The following is a 14,250-nucleotide window of genomic DNA, read 5'->3' on the forward strand; positions in this document are numbered from 1 at the left end:
GAGGGTACCCCAGGAGAGTTCCAAATGTGTGTGGGTAGAATATATATCCAACAGGGTTAAAATTGAAAAAGTTAAAAAAAAATTTTTTTTTGTTCTTAGTAATTTTTCCGACGTTTATCAGACTTTCAGATAGGGGAGATGTCAGTGGGCATTCCGATTTCAGTTCCAGAGCAATTCGCCCAATGAGTCCATGATACTGAGTGGTTTTCAGCCAATTTTCTGGATTTTTGAAAATGTCACTTTTTTGTGAAAATATCCACTAAATGAGGGAATAATATGTGTGAGGGTACCCAGGAGAGTTCCAAATGTGTGTGGGTAGAATATATATCCCACGGGGGTAAAATTGAAAAAAGTTGAATAAAAAATTTTTTGGGACTTAGTCATTTTTCCGACGTTTATCAGATTTTCAGATAGGGCAAATGGCAGTGAGCGTTCCGATTTCAGTTCCAGAGCGATTCGCCCAATGAGTCCTTGATATTTAGTCATTTTCAGCCAATATTTTGGATTTTTGAAAATTTCACTTTTTTGTGAAAATATCCACTAACTGAGGGAATAATATGTGTGAGGGTACCCCAGGAGAGTTCCAAATGTGTGTGGGTAGAATATATATCCCATGGGGGTAAAATTGAAAAAAGCTGAAAAATTTTTTTTTTTGGTCTTAGTCATTTTTCCGGCGTTTATCAGACTTTCAGATAGGACAAATGTCAGTGAGCATTCCGATTTCAGTTCCAGAGCGATTCGCCCAATGAGTCCTTGATATTTAGTCGTTTTCAGCCAATTTTCTGGATTTTTGAATATTTCACTTTTTTGTGAAAGTATGAACTAAATGAGGGAATAATATGTGTGAGGGTACCCAGGAGAGTTCCAAATGTGTGTGGGTAGAATATATATCCCACGGGGGTAAAATTGAAAAAAGTTGAATAAAAATTTTTTTTGGACTTAGTCATTTTTCCGGCGTTTATCAGACTTTCAGAGAGGGGAATTGTCAGTGAGCGTTCCGATTTCAGTTCCAGAGCGATTCGCCCAATGAGTCTTTGATATTTAGTCATTTTCAGACAAATTTTCTGGATTTTTGAAAATGTCACTTTTTTGTGAAAATATCCACTAACTGAGGGAATAATATGTGTGAGGATACCCCAGGAGAGTTCCAAATGTGTGTGGGTAGAATATATATCCCACGGGGGTAAAATTGAAAAAAGTTGAAAAAATTTATTTTTTTGACTTAGTCATTTTTCCGGCGTTCTTCAGACTTTCAGATAGGGGAAATGTCAGTGATCGCTCCGATTTCAGTTCCAGAGCGATTCGCCCAATGAGTCCTTGATATTTAGTCGTTTTCAGCCAATTTTCTGGATTTTTGAAAGTTACACTTTTTTGTGAAAATATCCACTAAATGAGGGAATAATATGCGTGAGGGTACCCCAGGAGAGTTCCAAATGTGTGTGGGTAGAATATATATCCAACAGGGTTAAAATTGAAAAAGTTAAAAAAAAATTTTTTTTTGTTCTTAGTAATTTTTCCGACGTTTATCAGACTTTCAGATAGGGGAAATGTCAGTGAGCATTCCGATTTCAGTTCCAGAGCGATTCGCCCAATGAGTCCTTGATATTTAGTCGTTTTCAGCCAATTTTGTGGATTTTTGAAAACTTCACTTCTTTGTGAAATATCCACTAAATGAGGGAATAATATGTGTGAGGGTACCCAGGAGAGTTCCAAATGTGTGTGGGTAGATTATATATCCCATGGGGGTAAAATTGAAAAAAGTTTTAAAAAATTTTTTTTGGACTTAGTCATTTTTCCGGCTTTTATCAGACTTTCAGATAGGGGAAATGTCAGTGAGCTTTCCGATTTCAGTTCCAGAGCGATTCGCCCAATGAGTCCTTGATATTTAGTCGTTTTCAGCCAATTTTCTTGATTTTTGAATATTTCACTTTTTTGTGAAAATATCCACTAAATGAGGGAATAATATGTGTGAGGGTACCCCAGGAGAGTTCCAAATGTGTGTGGGGAGAATATATATCCCACAGGGTTAAAATTGAAAAAAGTGGTAAAAAATTTTTTTTGAACTTAGTCATTTTTCCGGCGTTTAACAGAATTTCAGATAGGGGAAATGTCAGTGAGCTTTCCGATTTCAGCTCCAGAGCGATTCGCCCAATGAGTCCTTGATATTTAGTCGTTTTCAGCCAATTTTCTCGATTTTTGAAAATTTCACTTTTTTGTGAAAATATCCACTAAATGAGGGAATAATATGTGTGAGGGTACCCAGGAAAGTTCCAAATGTGTGTGGGTAGAATATATATCCCACGGGGGTAAAATTGAAAAAAGTTGAATAAAAATTTTTTTTGGACTTAGTCATTTTTCCGGCGTTTATCAGACTTTCAGAGAGGGGAAATGTCAGTGAGAGTTCCGATTTCAGTTCCAGAGCGATTCGCCGGATGACTGCTTTATATTTCGTCGTTTTCAGGTAATTTTTATGGATTTTTGAAAATTTCACTTTTTTGTGAAAATATCCACTAAATGAGGGAATAATATGTGTGAGGGTACCCCAGGAGAGTTCCAAATGTGTGTGGGTAGAATATATATCCCACGGGGGTAAAATTGAAAAAAGTTGAAAAATTTTTTTTTTGGACTTAGTCATTTTTCCGACGTTTATCAGACTTTCAGATAGGGGAAATGTCAGTGAGCTTTCCGATTTCAGTTCCAGAGCGATTCGCCCAATGAGTCCTTGATATTTAGTCGTTTTCAGCCAATTGTCTCGATTTTTGAAAATTTCACTTTTTTGTGAAAATATCCACTAAATGAGGGAATAATATGTGTGAGGGTACCCCAGGAGAGTTCCAAATGTGTGTGGGGAGAATATATATCCCACAGGGTTAAAATTGAAAAAAGTTGAATAAAATTTTTTTGGGGTTTTCCGGCGTTTATCAGACTTTCAGAGAGGGGAATTGTCAGTGAGCGTTCCGATTTCAGTTCCAGAGTGATTCGTCCAATGAGTCCTTGATATTTAGTCGTTTTCAGCAAATTTTCCGGATTTTTGAAAATGTCACTTTTTGTGAAAATATCCACTAACTGAGGGAATAATATGTGTGAGGGTACCCCAGGAGAGTTCCAAATGTGTGTTGGTAGAATATATATCCCACGGGGGTAAAATTGAAAAAAGTTGAATAAAAATTTTTTTTGTACTCAGTCATTTTTCCGGCGTTTATCAGAATTTCAGAGGGGAATTGTCAGTGAGCGTTCCGATTTCAGTTCCAGAGCGATTCGCCCAATGAGTCCTTGATGTTTCGTCGTTTTCAGGCAATTTTCGAAAATTTCACTTTTTTGTGAAAATATCCACTAAATGAGGGAATAATATGTGTGAGGGTACCCCAGGAGAGTTCCAATTGTGTGTGGGAAGAATATATATCCCACGGGGGTAAAATTGAAAAAAGTTAAAAAAATTTTTTTTGGGACTTAGTCATTTTTCCGGCGTTTATCAGACTTTCAGATAGGCAAAATGTCAGTGAGCGTTCCGATTTCAGTTGCAGAGCGATTCGCCCAATGAGTCCTTGATGTTTCGTCGTTTTCAGGCAATTTTCTGGATTTTTGAAAAGTTCACTTTTTCGTGAAAATATCCACTAAATGAGGGAATAATATGTGTGAGGGTACCCAGGAGAGTTCCAAATGTGTGTGGGTAGAATATATATCCCACGGGGGTAAAATTGAAAAAAGTTGAATAAAAATTTTTTTTTGACTCAGTCATTTTTCTGGCGTTTATCAGACTTTCAGAGAGGGGAATTGTCAGTGAGCGTTCTGATTTCAGTTCCAGAGCGATTCGTCCAATGAGTCCTTGATATTTAGTCGTTTTCAGCAAATTTTCAGGATTTTTGAAAATGTCACTTTTTGTGAAAATATCCACTAACTGAGGGAATAATATGTGTGAGGGTACCCCAGGAGAGTTCCAAATGTGTGTGGGTAGAATATATATCCCACGGGGGTAAAATTGAAAAAAGCTGAAAAAATTATTTTTTTGGACTAAGTCATTTTTCTGGCGTTTATTAGACTTTCAGATAGGGGAAATGTCAGTGAGCGTTCCGATTTCAGTTGCAGAGCGATTCGCCCAATGAGTCCTTGATGTTTCGTCGTTTTCAGCCAATTTTCTGGATTTTTGAAAATTTCACTTTTTTGTGAAAATATCCACTAAATGAGGGAATAATATGTGTGAGGGTACCCCAGGAGAGTTCCAAATGTGTGTGGGTAGAATATATATCCCACGGGGGTAAAATTAAAAAAGTTGAAACATTTTTTTTTCTGTACTTAGTCATTTTTCCGGCGTTTATCAGACTTTCTGAAAGAAGAAATGTCAGTGAGCGTTCTGATGTCAGTTCCAGAGCGATTCGCCCAATGAGTCCATGATATTTAGTCGGTTTCAGCCAATTTTTGGGATTTTTGAAAATTTCACTTTTTTGTGAAAATATCCACTAAATGAGGTAATAATATATGTGAGGGTACCCCAGGAGAGTTCCAAATGTGTTTGGGTAGAACATATATCCCACGGGGGTAAAATTGAAAAAAGTTGAAAAACATTTTTTTTTTGGACTTAGTCATTTTTCCGGCATTTATCAGACTTTCGGATAGGGGAAATGTCAGTGAGCATTCCGATTTCAGTTCCAGAGCGATTTGCCCAATGAGTCCTTGATATTTAGTCGTTTTCAGCCAATTTTCTGGATTTTTGGAAATTTCACTTTTTTGTGAAAATATCCACTAAATGAGGGAATAATATGTGTGAGGGTACCCCAGGAGAGTTCCAAATGTGTGTGGGTAAAATATATATCCCACAGGGGTAAAATTGAAAAAAGTTGAAAAACATTTTTTTTTTTGACTTAGTCATTTTTCCGGCGTTTATCAGACTTTCAGAGAGGGGAATTGTCAGTGAGATATATTTCAGTTCCAGAGCGATTCGCCCAATGAGTCCTTGATATTTAGTCGTTTTCAGCCAATTTTCTGGATTTTTGAAAATTTCACTTTTTTGTGAAAATATCCACTAAATGAGGGAATAATATGTGTGAGGGTACCCCAGGAGAGTTCCAAATGTGTGTGGGTAGAATATATATCCCACGGGGGTAAAAGTGAAAAAAGTTGAAAAAATTTTTTTTTGTACTTAGTCATTTTTCCGCCGTTTATCAGACTTTCAGATAAGGGAAATGTCAGTGAGCATTCCGATTTCAGTTCCAGAGCGATTCCCCCAATGAGTCCTTGATATTTAGTCGTTTTCAGCCAATTTTCTGGATTTTTGAAAATTTCACTTTTTTGTGAAAATATCCACTAAATGAGGGAATAATATGTGTGAGGGTACCCCAGGAGAGTTCCAAATGTGTGTGGGTAGAATATATATCCCACGGGGGTAAAATTAAAAAAGTTGAAACATTTCTTTCTGTACTTAGTCATTTTTCCGGCGTTTATCAGACTTTCTGAAAGAAGAAATGTCAGTGAGCGTTCTGATGTCTGTTCCAGAGCTATTCACCCAATGAGTCCTTGATATTTTGTCGGTTTCAGCCAATTTTTGGGATTTTTGATAATTTCACTTTTTTGTGAAAATATCCACTAAATGAGGTAATAATATATGTGAGGGTACCCCAGGAGAGTTCCAAATGTGTTTGGGTAGAACATATATCCCACGGGGGTAAAATTGAAAAAAGTTGAAAAACATTTTTTTTTTGGACTTAGTCATTTTTCCGGCATTTATCAGACTTTCGGATAGGGGAAATGTCAGTGAGCATTCCGATTTCAGTTCCAGAGCGATTTGCCCAATGAGTCCTTGATATTTAGTCGTTTTCAGCCAATTTTCTGGATTTTTGAAAATTTCACTTTATTGTGAAAATATCCACTAAATGAGGGAATAACATGTGTGAGGTTACCCCAGGAGAGTTCCAAATGTGTGTGGGTAGAATATATATCCCACGGAGGTAAAATTGAAAAAAGTTGAAAATTTTTTTTTTCTGTACTTATTCATTTTTCCGGCGTTTATCAGACTTTGAGATAGGGGAAATGTCAGTGAGCATTCCAATTTCAGTTACAGAGCGATTCGCCCAATGAGTCCTTGATATTTAGTCGTTTTCAGACAATTTTCTGGATTTTTGAAAAGTTCACTTTTTTGTGAAAATATTCACTAAATGAGGGAATAATATGTGTGAGGGTACACCAGGAGAGTTCCACATGTGTGTTGGTAGAATATATATCCCACGGGGGTAAAATTGAAAAAAGTTGAAAAATGTTTTTTTCTGTACTTAGTCATTTTATCGGCGTTCATCAGACTTTCAGATAGGGGAAATGTCAGTGAGCGTTCCGATTTCAGTTCTAGAGCGATTCGCCCAATGAGTCCTTGATATTTAGTCGATTTCAGCCAATTTTCTGGATTTTTGAAAATTTCACTTTTTTGTGAAAATATCCACTAAATGAGGGAATAATATGTGTGAGGGTACCCCAGGAGAGTTCCAAATGTGTGTGGGTAGAATATATATCCCACGGGGGTAAAATTAAAAAAGTTGAAACATTTTTTTTTCTGTACTTAGTCATTTTTCCGGCGTTTATCAGACTTTCTGAAAGAAGAAATGTCAGTGAGCGTTCCGATGTCAGTTCCAGAGCGATTCGCCCAATGAGTCCATAATATTTAGTCGGTTTCAGCCAATTTTTGGGATTTTTGAAAATTTCACTTTTTTGTGAAAATATCCACTAAATGAGGTAATAATATATGTGATGGTACCCCAGGAGAGTTCCAAATGTGTTTGGGTAGAACATATATCCCACGGGGGTAAAATTGAAAAAAGTTGAAAAACATTTCTTTTTTGGACTTAGTCATTTTTCCGGCATTTATCAGACTTTCGGATAGGGGAAATGTCAGTGAGCATTCCGATTTCAGTTCCAGAGCGATTTGCCCAATGAGTCCTTGATATTTAGTCATTTTCAGCCAATTTTCTGGATTTTTGAAAATTTCACTTTTTTGTGAAAATATCCACTAAATGAGGGAATAATATGTGTGAGGGTACCCCAGGAGAGTTCCAAATGTGTGTGGGTAGAATATAGATCCCACGGGGTAAAATTTTAAAAAGTTGAAAAAATTTTTTTTTTTTACTTAGTCATTTTTCCTGCATTTATCAGACTTTCAGAGAGGGGAATTGTCAGTGAGCGTTCCGATTTCAGTTCCAGAGTGATTCGCCCAATGAGTCCTTGATATTTAGTCGTTTTCAGCCAATTTTCTGGATTTTTGAAAATTTCACTTTTTTGTGAAAATATCCACTAAATGAGGGAATAATATGTGTGAGGGTACCCCAGGAGAGTTCCAAATGTGTGTGGGTAGAATATATATCCCACGGGGGTAAAAGTGAAAAAAGTTGAAAAAATTTTTTTTTGTACTTAGTCATTTTTCCGCCGTTTATCAGACTTTCAGATAAGGGAAATGTCAGTGAGCATTCCGATTTCAGTTCCAGAGCGATTCCCCCAATGAGTCCTTGATATTTAGTCGTTTTCAGCCAATTTTCTGGATTTTTGAAAATATCACTTTTTTGTGAAAATATCCACTAAATGAGGTAATAATATATGTGAGGGTACCCCAGGAGAGTTCCAAATGTGTTTGGGTAGAACATATATCCCACAGGGGTAAAATTGAAAAAAGGTGAAAAACATTTTTTTTTTGGACTTAGTCATTTTTCCGGCATTTATCAGACTTTCGGATAGGGGAAATGTCAGTGAGCGTTCCGATTTCAGTTCCAGAGCGATTTGCCCAATGAGTCCTTGATATTTAGTCGTTTTCAGCCAATTTTCTGGATTTTTGAAAATTTCACTTTTTTGTGAAAATATCCACTAAATGAGGGAATAATATGTGTGAGGTTACCCCAGGAGAGTTCCAAATGTGTGTGGGTAGAATATATATCCCACGGGGTAAAATTTTAAAAAGTTGAAATTTTTTTTTTTTTTTGACTTAGTCATTTTTCCTGCATTTATCAGACTTTCAGAGAGGGGAATTGTCAGTGAGCATTCCAATTTCAGTTACAGAGCGATTCGCCCAATGAGTCCTTGATATTTAGTCGTTTTCAGACAATTTTCTGGATTTTTGAAAAGTTCACTTTTTTGTGAAAATATTCACTAAATGAGGGAATAATATGTGTGAGGGTACAACAGGAGAGTTCCACATGTGTGTGGGTAGAATATATATCCCACGGGGGTAAAATTGAAAAAAGTTGAAAAATGTTTTTTTCTGTACTTAGTCATTTTATCGGCATTCATCAGACTTTCAGATAGGGGAAATGTCAGTGATCGTTCCGATTTCAGTTCCAGAGTGATTTGCCCAATGAGTCCTTGATATTTAGTCGTTTTCAGCCAATTTTCTGGATTTTTGAAAGTTTCACTTTTTTGTGAAAATATCCACTAAATGAGGGAATAATATGTGTGAGGATACCCAGGAGAGTTCCAAATGTGTGTGGGTAGAATATATATCCCACAGGGGTAAAATTGAAAAAAGGTGAATAAAATTTTTTTTTGGACTTAGTCATTTTTCTGTCGTTTATCAGACTTTCAGATAGGGGAAATGTCAGTGAGCGTTCCGATTTCAGTTCTAGAGCGATTCGCCCAATGAGTCCTTGATATTTAGTCGATTTCAGCCAATTTTCTGGATTTTTGAAAATTTCACTTTTTTGTGAAAATATCCACTAAATGAGGGAATAATATGTGTGAGGGTACCCCAGGAGAGTTCCAAATGTGTGTGGGTAGAATATATATCCCACGGGGGTAAAATTAAAAAAGTTGAAACATTTTTTTTCTGTACTTAGTCATTTTTCCGGCGTTTATCAGACTTTCTGAAAGAAGAAATGTCAGTGAGCGTTCCGATGTCAGTTCCAGAGCAATTCGCCCAATGAGTCCATGATATTTAGTCGGTTTCAGCCAATTTTTGGGATTTTTGAAAATTTCACTTTTTTGTGAAAATATCCACTAAATGAGGTAATAATATATGTGAGGGTACCCCAGGAGAGTTCCAAATGTGTTTGGGTAGAACATATATCCCACCAGGGTAAAATTGAAAAAAGTTGAAAAACATTTTTTTTTTGGACTTAGTCATTTTTCCGGCATTTATCAGACTTTCGGATAGGGGAAATGTCAGTGAGCATTCCGATTTCAGTTCCAGAGCGATTTGCCCAATGAGTCCTTGATATTTAGTCGTTTTCAGCCAATTTTCTGGATTTTTGAAAATTTCACTTTTTTGTGAAAATATCCACTAAATGAGGGAATAATATGTGTGAGGGTACCCCAGGAGAGTTCCAAATGTGTGTGGGTAGAATATATATCCCACGGGGGTAAAAATTGAAAAAAGTTGAAAAAATTATTTTTTTGGACTAAGTCATTTTTCTGGTGTTTATCAGACTTTCAGATAGGGGAAATGTCAGTGAGCGTTCCGATGTCAGTTCCAGAGCGATTCATCCAATGAGTCCTTGATATTTAGTCGTTTTCAGCCAATTTTCTGGATTTTTGAAAATTTCACTTTTTTGTTAAAATATCCACTAAATGAGGGAATAAAATGTGTGAGGGTACACCAGGAGAGTTCCAAATGTGTGTGGGTAGAACATATATCCCACGGGGGTAAAACTGAAAAAAGTTGAAAAATGTTTTTTTCTGTACTTAGTCATTTTTCCGGCGTTTATCAGACTTTCAGATAGGGGAAATGTCAGTGACCATTTCAATTTCAGTTACAGAGCGATTCGCCCAATGAGTCCTTGATATTTAGTCATTTTCAGCAAATTTTCTGGATTTTCAAAAATTTCCCTTTTTTGTGAAAATATCCACTAACTGAGGGAATAATATGTTTGAGGGTACCCCAGGAGAGTTCCAAATGTGTGTGGGTAGAATATATATCCCACGGGGGTAAAATTGAAAAAAGTTGGAAAAAAATTTTTTTTTACTTAGTCATTTTTCCGACGTTTATCAGACTTTCAGATAGGGGAAATGTCAGTGAGCGTTCCGATTTCAGTTCTAGAGCGATTCGCCCAATGAGTCCCTGATATTTAGTCGGTTTCAGCCAATTTTCTGGATTTTTGAAAATTTCACTTTTTTGTGAAAATATCCACTAAATGAGGGAATAATATGTGTGAGGGTACCCCAGGAGAGTTCCAAATGTGTGTGGGTAGAATATATATCCCACAGGGGTAAAATTGAAAAAAGTCAAAAAACATTTTTTTTTTGGACTTAGTCATTTTTCCGGCGTTTATCAGACTTTCAGATAGAGGAAATGTCAGTGAGCATTCGAATTTCAGTTACAGAGTGATTCGCCCAATGAGTCCTTGATATTTAGTCGTTTTCAGCCAATTTTCTGGATTTTTGAAAATTTCACTTTTTGTGAAAATATCCACTAACTGAGGCAATAATATGTGCAAGGGTACCCCAGGAGAGTTCCAAATGTGTGTGGGTAGAATATATATCCCACGGGGGTAAAATTGAAAAAAGTTGAAAAAAATTTTTTTTTGTACTTAGTCATTTTATCAGACTTTCAGATAGGGCAAATGTCAGTGAGCATTGTGATTTCAGTTCCAGAGCGATTCACCCAATGAGTCCTTGATATTTAGTAGTTTTCAGCCAATATTTTGGATTTTTGAAAATTTCACTTTTTTGTGAAAATATCCACTAAATGAGGGAATAATATGTGTGAGGGTACCCCAGGAGAGTTACAAATGTGTGTCGGTAGAATATATATCCCATTGGGGTAAAATTGAAAAAAGTTGAAAAATTTTTTTTTTTTGTACTGTCATTTTTCCGGCGTTCATCAGAAATTTCAGATAGCGGAAATGTCATTGAGCGTTCCGATTTCAGTTCCAGAGCGATTCGCCCAATGAGTCCTTGATATTTAGTCGTTTTCAGCCAATTTTCTGGATTTTTGAAAATTTCACTTTTTTGTGAAAATATCCACTAAATGTGGGAATAATATGTGTGAGGGTACCCCAGGTGAGTTCCAAATGTGTGTGGGTAGAATACATGTCCCACGGGGGTAAAATTGAAAAAAGTCGAAAAAAATTTTTTTTTGGACTGTCGTTTTTCCGGCGTTTATCAGACTTTCAGATAGGGGAAATGTCAGTGAGCGTTCCGATTTCAGTTCCAGAGCGATTCGCCCAATGAGTCCTTGATATTTAGTCGTTTTCAGCCAATTTTCTGGATTTTTGAAAATTTCACTTTTTTGTGAAAATATCCACTAAATGAGGGAATAATATGTGTGAGGGCACCCCAGGAGAGTTCCAAATGTGTGTGGGTAGAATATATATACCACGGGGGTAAAATTGAAAAAAGTTGAAAATTTATTTTTTTTTTACGTAGTCATTTTATCAGACTTTCAGATAGGGCAAATGTGAGTGAGCGTTCCGATTTCAGTTCCAGAGCAATTTGCCCAATGATTCCATGATATTTCGTCGTTTTCAGGCAATTTTCTGAATTTTTGAAAATTTCACTTTTTTGTGAAAATATCCACTAAATGAGGGAATAATATGTGTGAGGGTACCCCAGGAGAGTTCCAAATGTGTGTGGCTAGAATATATATCCCACGGGGGTAAAATTGAAAAAGGTTAAAAAAAAATTTTTTTTGGACTTAGTCATTTTATCAGACTTTCAGATAGGGGAAATGTCAGTGAGCGTTCCGATTTCAGTTCCAGAGCGATTCGCCCAATGAGTTATTGATATTTAGTCGTTTTCAGCCAATATTTTGGATTTTTGAAAATTTCACTTTTTTGAGAAAATATCCACTAAATGAGGGAATAATATGTGTGAGGGTACCCCAAGAGAGTTCCAAATGTGTGTGGGTAGAATATATATCCCACGGGGGTAAAATTGAAAAAAGTTGAAAAAAATTTTTTTTTGGACTTAGTCATTTTTCTGGCGTTTATCAGACTTTCAGATAGGGGAAATGTCAGTGAGCGTTCCTATTTCAGGTCCAGAGCGATTCGCCCAATGAGTCCTTCATATTTAGTCATTTTCAGCCAATTTCTGGATTTTTGAAAATTTCACTTTTTTTGTGAAAATATCCACTAAATGAGGGAATAATATATGTGAGGGTACCCCAGGAGAGTTCCAAATGCGTGTTTGTAGAATATATATCCCACGGGGGTAAAATTGAAAAAAGTTGAAAAAAATTTTTTTTTGGACTTAGTCATTTTTCCGGCGTTTATCAGACTCTCAGATAGGGCAAATGTCAGTGAGCATTCCGATTTCAGTTCCAGAGCGGTTTGCCCAATGAGTCCTTGATATATAGTCGTTTTCAGCCAATATTTTGGATTTTTGAAAATTTCACTTTTTTTGTGAAAATATCCACTAAATGAGGGAATAATATGTGTGAGGGTACCCCAGGAGAGTTCCAAATGTGTGTGGGTAGAATATATATCACACGGGGGTAAAATTGAAAAAAGTTGAAAAATTTTTTTTTTTGGACTTAGTCATTTTATCAGACTTTCAGATAGGGCAAATGTCAGTGAGCGTTCCGATTTCAGTTCCAGAGCGATTCGCCCAATGAGTCCTTGATATTTAGTCGTTTTAAGCCAATTTTCTGGATTTTTGAAAATTTCACTTTTTTGTGAAAATATCCACTAAATGAGGGAATAATATGTGTGAGTGTACCCCAGGAGAGTTACAAATGTGTGTGGGTAGAATATATATCCCATTGGGGTAAAATTGAAAAAAGTTGAAAAATTTTTTTTTTGTACTGTCATTTTTCCGGCGTTTATCAGACTTTCGGATAGGGGAAATGTCAGTGAGCGTTCCGATTTCAGTTCCAGAGCGATTCTCCCCATGAGTCCTTGATATTTAGTCGTTTTCAGCCAATATTTTGGATTTTTGAAAATTTCACTTTTTTGTGAAAATATCCACTTAATGAGGGAATAATATGTGTGAGGGTACCCCAGGAGAGTTCCAAATGTGTGTGGGTAGAATATATAACCCACGGGGGTAAAATTGCAAAAAGTTGAAAAAAAATTTTTTTGGGACTTAGTAATTTTATCAGACTTTCAGATAGGGCAAATGTCAGTGAGCGTTCCGATTTCTGTTCCCGAGCGATTCGCCCAATGAGTCCTTGATATTTAGTCGTTTTCAGCCAATTTTCTGGATTTTTGAAAATTTCACTTTTTTGTGTAAATGTCCACTAAATGAGGGAATAATATGTGTTAGGGTACCCCAGGAGAGTTCCAAATGTGTGTGGGTAGAATATATATCCCACGGGGGTAAAATTGAAAAAAGTTGAAAAAATTTTCTTTTTGGACTTTCGTTTTTCCGGCGTTTATCAGACTTTCAGATAGGAGAAATGTCAGTGAGCGTTCCGATTTCAGTTCCAGAGCGATTTGCCGGATGAGTCCTTGATATTTCATCGTTTTCAGGCAATTTTCAGAATTTTTGAAAATTTCACTTTTTTGTGAAAATATCCACTAAATGAGGGAATAATATGTGTGAGGGCACCCCAGGAGAGTTCCAAATGTGTGTGGGTAGAATATATATCCCACGGGGGTAAAATTGAAAAAATTTGAAAAATTTTTTTTTTTTGACGTAGTCATTTTATCAGACTTTTAGATAGGGAAAATGTGAGTTAGCGTTCGATTTCAGTTCCAGATCGATTCGCCCAATGAGTCCTTGATATTTCGTCGTTTTCAGGCAATTTTCTGAATTTTTGAAAATTTCACTTTTTTGTGAAAATATCCACTAAATGAGGGAATAATTGTTATGTTCTGCTACCAGAGCTAAGGAAAGAGAGGAGATCTGTCCCTATGATAGAACTCAGCTTGATCCCTACGATGTAACAGGGAACCTGATCCTGCGATCAGACCTGCAAAAGTCCTCAGCTAGTCTGTACGGAGACCTATAGATGTGGTCAAGGAATCCCTACAAGTACTAGGGACTGGGAGCAAAATGGACACCTCCTAACAGAAATAGTAGCAGACAGACGAACAAACAAAATATATAGAACACAGAGGTCCGAAGACCAAGCAAACTAACAGAGTTAGAAACTGAGCACAGGCTAGCTAAAGAGTAGTAATACAATGAAGTCCAGCAAAGCCAGAAGGGCGGAGCAGGACTAAATAGGCCAACAAGGTCATGTGACCAGCAATAGAAAAAACCTAAGAGCAAGGTTCTAACAGTACCCCCCCTTCTAAGAGGATCCTCCGGATCCCCTAGGACCAGGCTTATCAGGAAATCTCCTGTGAAACTCTCTGCTAAGTCTGGACGCGGAAACATCATCCGACCTCACCCATGAGTTATCCT

The sequence above is a fragment of the Phyllobates terribilis genome, unplaced genomic scaffold (assembly GCF_046119375.1).
Source record: "Phyllobates terribilis strain yellow unplaced genomic scaffold, ASM4611937v1 Scaffold_8__6_contigs__length_399053987, whole genome shotgun sequence".
Taxonomy (NCBI): domain Eukaryota; kingdom Metazoa; phylum Chordata; class Amphibia; order Anura; family Dendrobatidae; genus Phyllobates; species Phyllobates terribilis.